Source organism: Eumetopias jubatus, unplaced genomic scaffold (assembly GCF_037043125.1).
Source record: "Eumetopias jubatus isolate StellerSeaLion01/CBP00866 unplaced genomic scaffold, mEumJub1_p1.0 scaffold_12, whole genome shotgun sequence".
Taxonomy (NCBI): Eukaryota; Metazoa; Chordata; class Mammalia; order Carnivora; family Otariidae; genus Eumetopias; species Eumetopias jubatus.
In genome coordinates this window covers 23,422,856-23,431,964 of record NW_028274818.1, presented here as the reverse complement: position 1 = coordinate 23,431,964, position 9,109 = coordinate 23,422,856, and positions in this window count along the sequence as shown.

The following is a 9,109-nucleotide window of genomic DNA, read 5'->3' as shown; positions in this document are numbered from 1 at the left end:
GATCTGTGGAAAGAATGGCATAAAGTTGATCATGTCATGATTATGATGAGCTTGACAAAGTTTACAATTTACAGGTTTTGAGACACAAACATATCATTATTATCCAAGGTGGTGATTATTGTGAATAGTAATTCAACTGACATAATAATTCAAAGGGGCAGAGTATTCTATAGTTAAAGCAACCAGTTAGGCATCACAAAAGAGGTGGTGACTCAAATTGACTTTAAAATATAGGGGAGGTTTTTATAGACTACAGTGAAGAACTGGAAAGCAAAAATATTAAAAGAACAAAGGCACTGTGGATGAAAAGGGCAATGCTTTTTGGTGAATGCAAAGTTATTTCAAGATGAAAGGATATGAGTTTTATGCATATATGTATTAGTGACCCTATTGATTATAAAGCTAGAAAATAGACTGGGACAATTTTGAAGTCTTAAAAAATGTTTACAATTTTAAACTAGTAAGTTGCCTGGAAGAAGGGAAAATTTTTGATTGGGAAACCAATCGTGATAAGTCCACATATATAAGGACTAGGGGAATTAATTTTTCATTTTGATACTATATATAGAGAGATATATGTATAAAAACAAATAATAGTGAGGTTAGGAGAAAGAAAGAATAATGATAAAATCAAGGAAAACATAGTGTTATAAAAGGCACTGGATAGCAAGAAAGAGGCTAACCCCAGTGAAGTAAGTATGCCCTCTGCCTTGTCACCATTAGTCAGCCCTACGCACAGTTTAGCTCCCACGGCTATACAAACCCAAATGAAGATGTTAAAGTCCCTGTGTGTTTGGCTCCCATGCGTGGATTATAAAAATAAGTAGTAGGGATAAACACTCTTTGTCAAGCCCTAATCCAGATTTAAATATCTTTCTTTGAGAATGTCATTCTTGTCTATTGTTTTGTGTCTTATCAAACACAAAAGGCTAGTTATATTGAATAGTATACACTCTTCAAATCTTAGGAGCTTATAACAACAAAAGTTTATTCTTTCTCACTCTGCATGTCCATTGCTGGATCCTGAGGCTGTACTTCATACCCTATCATTCCAGGACAGAGACTGACACAGTAGCTGTCATTTTGGACCTTGAAGGTCATTGTGGCAAAGGAGGATCTCAAGAGGATCTCTTGAGGAAATAAAATACCACAGCCTGGAAAAAAAAAACACACCTCAATTTGCTCCTATTGGTTAAAACTATTTCTATGGTCATACCCAACAACAAGAGATTTAGAAAGTATAATCCTACTATGTTCCTGGAGGACAGACAGCTGGAAATGTTTGGCAAATAGTGGTAATGATTACCAAATATGTCAAAGAACACAAACTGTGAAGTCAGATATACCTGTGTCAAAATCACTTATTTAAATTTATAGCTTCAACTTCAATATTGGCAAAATGAGTATAATATCACCCTTCAGTGTTATTACTATAATTATTTGATGTATTAAAATGATGGAATGCCTGGATGGCTCAGATGGTTAAGCATCTGCCTTCGGCTCAGGTCATGATCCCAGGGTCCTGGGATCAAACCCCACATCAGGCTCCCTGCTCCGTAGGAAGTCTGCTTCTTTCTCTGCCTTTCCCCTGCCTTGTGCTCTCTCTCACACACATACTCTCTCTAAAACAAATAAAATAAATAAATAAATAAATAAATAAATAAATAAATAAAATATTTTAAAAAATAAAATGATACTCATATAAGAAATCACATTTCAATAAACAGTTACTAAAATCTTTGTGTAATATATAAAATATTAACAATATTGTGCATTTTTCTACTTCTGAATACCCTATCGTAAGCAGTTGATACTATGGTACTTTGCTATTTGGCAACATACATCACCAAGAATATGTTTAGGAGAACTTAACTTCTTTAAAAAGGATATGATAAAACTGTCTAAAATGCAATTAATGGAGTCTTTAATTATATTTAATGGAAAATTTATTTTCCTATTGATAAGGAAAATCTGTGTCCTAAGATGGCCGACCGAGCCAGCGAGAGAGTCCTAGTCCTTGCCCAGGGGCTCTTCAGGGTTCTTCTCCCTGCCCCACTTCACGCATGTGCCAAAAGTGCCAATATGGGGAAGTAGAAGTGTATAAATTGCCCCCCTTGTTTGTGCTCAGGGCTCAGACCTTTGGAGACCACTCTCCTCTGAGCCTGCTGGTGTTAAATAAACCTCCTATCCTCCAAGATCTCCAAGCGCGCTTGGATCTGATCTCCCTGAAGAACATGTCTTAGAGCCTCCAGTCTTAAACACAATCCAACACATGTTCATTTAACTTAGCTCTTTTAAAGCCAAGCTTAAGCTCATACATTTATCTGTACATTTTCTACTGAATTACTCTGTATGTTCCTAAATTTTAACGATATAAAACTGACTTAACACTACCACTGAATTATAAAAACCTAATGTTGAAAATTAATCCTTCATTTATAAAATCAGGAGTAGTTCAACTTGACATTAATCTTTCATTGTCATTATGAGCTTAATTTGTTCCTCACATTAATTTCTTTCCATATTATAATAATAAAGATATTAAGCTCTTAACATTAGAATCCCTTTAAAATCTAATCTCACATCTTTTACAAGTGAAAAATTATCCTATTCATGTAGCAATGCCCTGCCTTATCGGATGATGTAAACCTACCTTATTTTTTTGATGACCCTGGAGCAGAGAGGATTTGCAGGTAAAAGGAGGAAGTTTGAGAAGAGATGCTGCCTCTTTTGATGGACAGCTTGGCCTGAGGAAAGCAATGTTAGCAGTTCTACTCACTGATCTGGAAATGCAAGCCATTTAAGTAGCACTAAAGGCCAATGAACTAGAACTGCTGTAGTTACACTATTTATATAATTAAATTATTTAAAAGGATATCAGAAATAACCATTTCAGCAAAATAGCATGTAGTAGTATCAAAATAGCTGACAAATTCAATTGTGTGTGTGAGAGAGAGGTGCAAATAATGTTCCCTTTAATGTGATATTGTATTTATTTTCAAAATATAGCAGAAAAAATGTTTGAACTAAAAGTTCAGGGGAAGATATACTGCGGATATGCTTCCTACTTTTAGTAAGTGGCAGTGTTCTAACCTCATTTATAGATGTTCATTAAAATTTTAAGAAGGGAATTAAGATCCTTTTCCTCAGATTGAGGTTAATAATATTCTTCATTGGTTATTTGATTGATTGATTTTTTTGCTTTCTTATTTTGAACATGTTTTATTCTTTTATAGCTTAATCCATAAAATTATCATTTAATTATTGTGATCTTTTGCAGTTGCATACTTTCTAACAGTAGTTTTACCAACTATCTTCATCAGTAGGAGAATTATTTTGATAGAGCTCTAATACAAAATATAAAATAGATTGAAATCATGAGGAAGGAAAGAATGTTTCTAGGACGGTGGTGGGTTAACCCCATGCTACTCTTTATAGGTGTAGTTGATGCAGATATTCCACTGCCTTTAGAAGCTCATGGGATATGTTATATGTTACCTCATATATTTAGAATGTCTGCCTTTAAGTTATTGGTGAAATCATATTTTCAATACATGATTGTTTAATCTAGAATCTATCTTTCAGATACTCAATCTGGATTAAGCATAAGAACTCTAGAGTCAGAGTACTTGGGTTTAAATCCAGGGTCTGCAAATTACTGCTTAAAATTGGGGTAAAGTGTGTAAACTTTTTCTTGAGTTTTCTCATCTTTAAATGAAGATGATAATATTATATTGTGACATAGATTAAATAATATTACTCATACATAGTTTTTAAAATATAATTATTATCCTTCATGCTATTTCTTGTCACAGTTACCTCAATTTTATGTGCTTATGTCTTATTCTGTGTCGTAACCTACAGCCTATGGTTGACTTTGTTCAGATTTGGACACCTTAAGGTCATGTCACAGAAGACTCAGTAATTGTATTTTTATTTTCTATAGATCTTGAAAGCCTGTTGCTAGAGAATAACCTTTAATAATTTAAAGGTGCATTAACCTATGGTAATACAGTGTTTAATAATCTTTTCTTGTAGCCTAATCAGATAAAAAAGATGTATTTTCAAAAGGAAATGGGTAAATAACAAACAGTGTATTCATACAAGTGATATTATTTTGCAATTAAAATTAGTGCCCTAGAGCTATATGAATCAATGGGGTAGATCTCAGAAACAGAATAGTGGGTAGTTCACAGCAAAGGGAAAGTTTTCAGTAGGTGCCAACATTTCCATTTAAACCTGGGGATAGATCTTCATGAAAACACTCAGAGAGTGTTGGGGACAAAAAAACATGTGGATACAATTAATTGCTTGCTAACATAGTCTGTGACAGGACATAATGAGTCTGTAGTTTGGAAACTAATACATTTCCAGATTCTGTTGAGGCACAGAATCACTTGTGAAAGAGAGCTGCTACTTGCCATTTTTCATTCTTTTTACGTGAGCTTCTTGACCTCGTAAAAGACCTCAGTAGAAAGAAGAGTTGGAGATACTTCCAAATGCATGAGGACTGAGGAAGAAACTATGGAGGAAACTGAGTCAAATGTAAAGACTACCTAGGGGCGCCTGCATGGCTCAGTTGGTTAAGCCTCTGCCTTTGGCTCAGGTAATGATCTCAGGGAGTTAAGATCGAGTCCCATGTTAGGCTCCATGCTCAGTGGGGAGCCTGCTTCTCCCTCTCGTCCCTGCTCCTTATCTCTATTGCTATCTCTGTTGCTCTCTCTCAAATAAATAAATAAAATCTTTAAAGGAAAATAAAGACGACCTAGATCCAGGGAGCCATGAGCACAGAACCTACTGGAGGACCCTAACAGGACAATCTGGAGACCTCTGGCTACAGTGGCTAGAAGTTCTTGGTGAATCTTCTCTCCATGCTCATACATGGGTCTGTATATTTTCTACTGAATTATTCTGTAAGGTTCCTAAATTTTGGTGATATAAACCTGACTTAGCTATACCACTGAATTGTAAAAATTTAATGTTGAAATTTAATCCACTTAGATAGTCAGAAGAGGTTCAACTTGACTTTAATTTTCATTATCTTTATGATCTTAATTTATTCCTCAAATTAATTTGGTCTTTTCATATTATGATAATAAAGATCCTAGGTTCTTATCATTAGAATCCCTTTTAAAATTTGAAACTGGACAAAATCATCAAAATATATTCATTTGTAATCTCTGGCAAGTGACCAAAGGAAAAAAGCAAAATTTTATCTTGGTTTTCCTATAAACTTTCTGCTAATAGCTTCTTAGTCCTTCTTACTAAATCTGCCTCTTCATCAAATCATCAAATAACAGTGTTTTGACAGTTTCATGTTTCCCTTTCTCCTTTTCAGATTTGTCAAGCATTCTTCAGAGCTCATCCAATTTTAGAGTTTTAAACCATGTATATCAGTGATTCCTGCATAGATATTTTATTTTTTTAAAAATTTTATTTATTTATTTTAGAGAGCGAGAATGAGAGAGAGAGAAAGCACATGAGGGGGGGGAGGGTCAGAGGGAGAAGCAGACTCCCTGCCGAGCAGGGAGCCCGATGCAGGACTCGATCCAGGGACTCCAGGATCATGATCTGAGCCAAAGGCAGTCGCTTAACCAACTGAGCCACCCAGGCGCCCTCCTGCATAGATATTTTAAACTCTATCTTTTTAGCTCCAGGTCCTGATCTCCAGTTGCCACATCTCCACCTGAATATATAAAGGGTGCTTTCAGAATAACATTTAAATAAAACAGTCATTATCATCAGCTACATACACAACTTCTTCTGTCTTCTAGGTCATATTCAACTTAGTTGTGTTAGTTTCTTGTAGTGACACAAGTTTGAGGCTGTCTTGGTATCTTCCATCTCTATCATGCAGAATAGTCAATAACTCCATCCCAGTTATCAATACCCACTGCTTCCAAAGCCCAGGTACTCGTTTTACCTTACCTGAATAATTGGGATTACTTCTATTTTTCTCCTTCCTCCAATATTGCTTGCATTAATTCCTCAAAACTGTTCATAAGTTTTGGATGTTTGATGAAGCCTTTCAACATTTTATTCTGTACCCTGTACATTAAACCCAAGTCTGTTGACTACATATCATACTTATTTAATTTTTATCTGCTCATTTTGGCACTTTGAGGACACATGACCTGTCTCAGTCATCTCTGGTTTTATAAAATTTAACACAGTACCTATCTTATAAGAGATGAAGATGTTGTGCAGCCATTTCTGGCTATATAAACACATATTTTTTAACCATTTATTTAAAAGTCATCCTACTACAAAATACATTTTTTATCCATAATTTATTTCAAGTTATTAAATGATTGTTTTTATTGAAATAGAACAAATCAGGCGTAATTAGAGTAGAAAAGAAAAAATCTAATTAAAATATAATGAATAAATTAGGCTGCTTTTAGCTATAAGGGAGAGAAAACACAGCTCAAATTGGATTGAACAATTGGAAATGCATTATTTAGGCGAAAAAAGACATTCAAAGGTGGGGATGAGGGTGGGCCTAGCTTTTTTGTTATGTTAGCTTATTCCACAGTCTGGGGATAAGTAGCTGGGGCAGTTTCAGATGTCACATCCCAGTTGTAACCCCCTACAGAGCAAAAATTGAAACTATAAGTTTCTATGACTCTTTCTTAGGAGCGAGAAAGATTTTTGATAACATCTCCAGTTAATTTCCTATTATTTCTCATTGGCCCTTACTGGGCTGTCTGCCCATTCTTAAATCTATAATTGTTAAAGGGGAACAGATTATTATATTTGAATTAGAATATTCATAATCTAATTGTTGGAATTTGTCTCAGTGGATAAAGGTGGGGAGGGTGGGGTGGAATGGGGAAGGTCACATTACTCAGGATCATGTGAGAATGTCTCAACAGAATTAGATTTCTTTTAGTAAGGCATAAGTGGGAAATAAATGCAAGGAAAACAACCAATAGTATTCACTATACCTAAGAATTAATCATGCACTGAGCTTAACACAGCCAAGACTCTAAGTTTCTTATTAGTCCACCTTTCTTTTTATATCATAGAAAGTACATTGTTAACAAGCTATAGAGGAGGAGTTACATATACTATATTAGATTTTTTCCCTCTTCATAATTTCCTCTAAATTCAATCCCATATTTCCCTCTAATTTTCCCATTATGGAATACTAATCTTTAAGAATTGATTTTCCTCTGAAGTTACAGAATCATTTGATTTTGAAAGCCACATGGTATATGAAAAAAAATTTAAATAACATGCTTTGGGTTTTTATGTACTTTGTAATATTTTATTTCATGATTTACTTTTCCTAGACCCTGACCTCTGTTCTTTTTCAGCATTGATCTTGCAAGTGTCTTTTCAATTAAATAACTATTTAGAGTTGTCCTACATTAGTATATATGTGATAGAGTTTAGAAAACAAAAGCTTAAAAACACTATGAATTTTTTAATGAAAACAATTCTGGAATGATTGTAGTGGTGCTAGTTTTCATTTGATCATGGGATAGAGTTTTTCCTTCTCTGAGAATTAGTGTGCACAAAGATGAAATGGGGTAGTTATAAGTTGAGACAAGCTGATATCTTATTTAAGTTTTTATACACAACACTAACATTTGCAACCAAAAGATACAGCTCTATGGATATAGTATTTGTTTCATTTTTATATTATTTTATTCTAGAAAGTAGAGTTATCTCCTCTGTTGGCAAATTGTGGAAAATTCCATTGTAAATAAAATTATGTTTATTACCACAAAGTATGTGATAGTCATAGTTGCTATTTTAAAATTATTTGAAGATGAATTATAACATTATTTTAGTGGGGAAGAAATTTAGTGGATTATGTAGATCATTTTGCTTTCCTAGAAAATTTTATGTTTAAATTAACCATATTTCTATATAATGCAAATTCAGCATTATATTATGTGCCCTATAAATGAAACCTAAATTACTGCATTTTGCAGAATCAGTACTTATAAAATGATATCTAGGGAATTTCATTTCTACACACCAAGCAAAATGTAATATTAGTAATTCTGTGACTTACGAACAGTTGATTTTGGTGGGCCAGAGATGAGCAAGTTTTCATTAAATTGTTAAGTAAGGTACTTAGAATAAAAAATAAGATATGTAAAAGTCTTCATTGTCCCCTGCTCTACTACATTTCATTCTCATTTAGCTAATTCTTCTATTTCAACCACTAAGTGCAACACTGGAGTGATGGTAGAATTTAAGATCTACTTTGCAAATGGCAGAATTTAAGATATACCTTACAGATGCTGCATCCATAACCAGCTTTCTAGTAAGGTGGATGTTTAGTCTAACAATTCCAGTTTTGCACAATTCCCATACCACTTTGGTAAAGTTATTCTCTCTGGAAGAATAGCAATATTGGAATGAAAAAGAGTCCCGTATAGTGCTAAGAGTAAAGAAGTAGGTTTCTCTAATAACAGATTTAGTCCTGAGGAGAAAGGAGGGGCAAAATGACTCATCAGAGGTATCACCAGGGCACAAAAATTATTATGCAGAAGTCACAGTCATTTTATATATATATACATATATATATATATATATATATATATATCTGAGTTTGATATTTATCCCAGGTTGAGTTTGAGTTTCCACGGATCAGAGAACCCCAGTTTGGTGATGCTCTAGTGTTTAAAGCAGTTCCATTTACCCTAATTACAACTTTCAGTTTTACGGTAGCATGCTATCATGGACAGCAGTTATCCAGGGCCAGATTCAGACTTGCAAGGTGTCTCCAAGGTGGATAGCAACTTGGCTTTTGAAAAATTCATTAAATGCAAAAGGCATTCAAATAATAAAAAAATTGCCAAGAAGATGGTACTTGTGTCAGTTAAGGTACAATCAGAAGTTTGCTCATGGAACACTTAATATAAAGAATTAGTAACTAGTGAAAGAGTAAACGGAACAAAGCAGTATGCTAAGGAAATACAGTACAAGAAGAAAGTACTACCTCGGGGACTGAGGGAGAGTGAATAAAGAGGAAACGAGTGCTCGGAAGATGCTTTTTCCAGTACCTCAATGCTAAGATTCTGACCCAGTTGCAGAGGGCAAACAGCAACCACAGGAACATACAGACTGCCATTGACCAAGAAACTTGCCA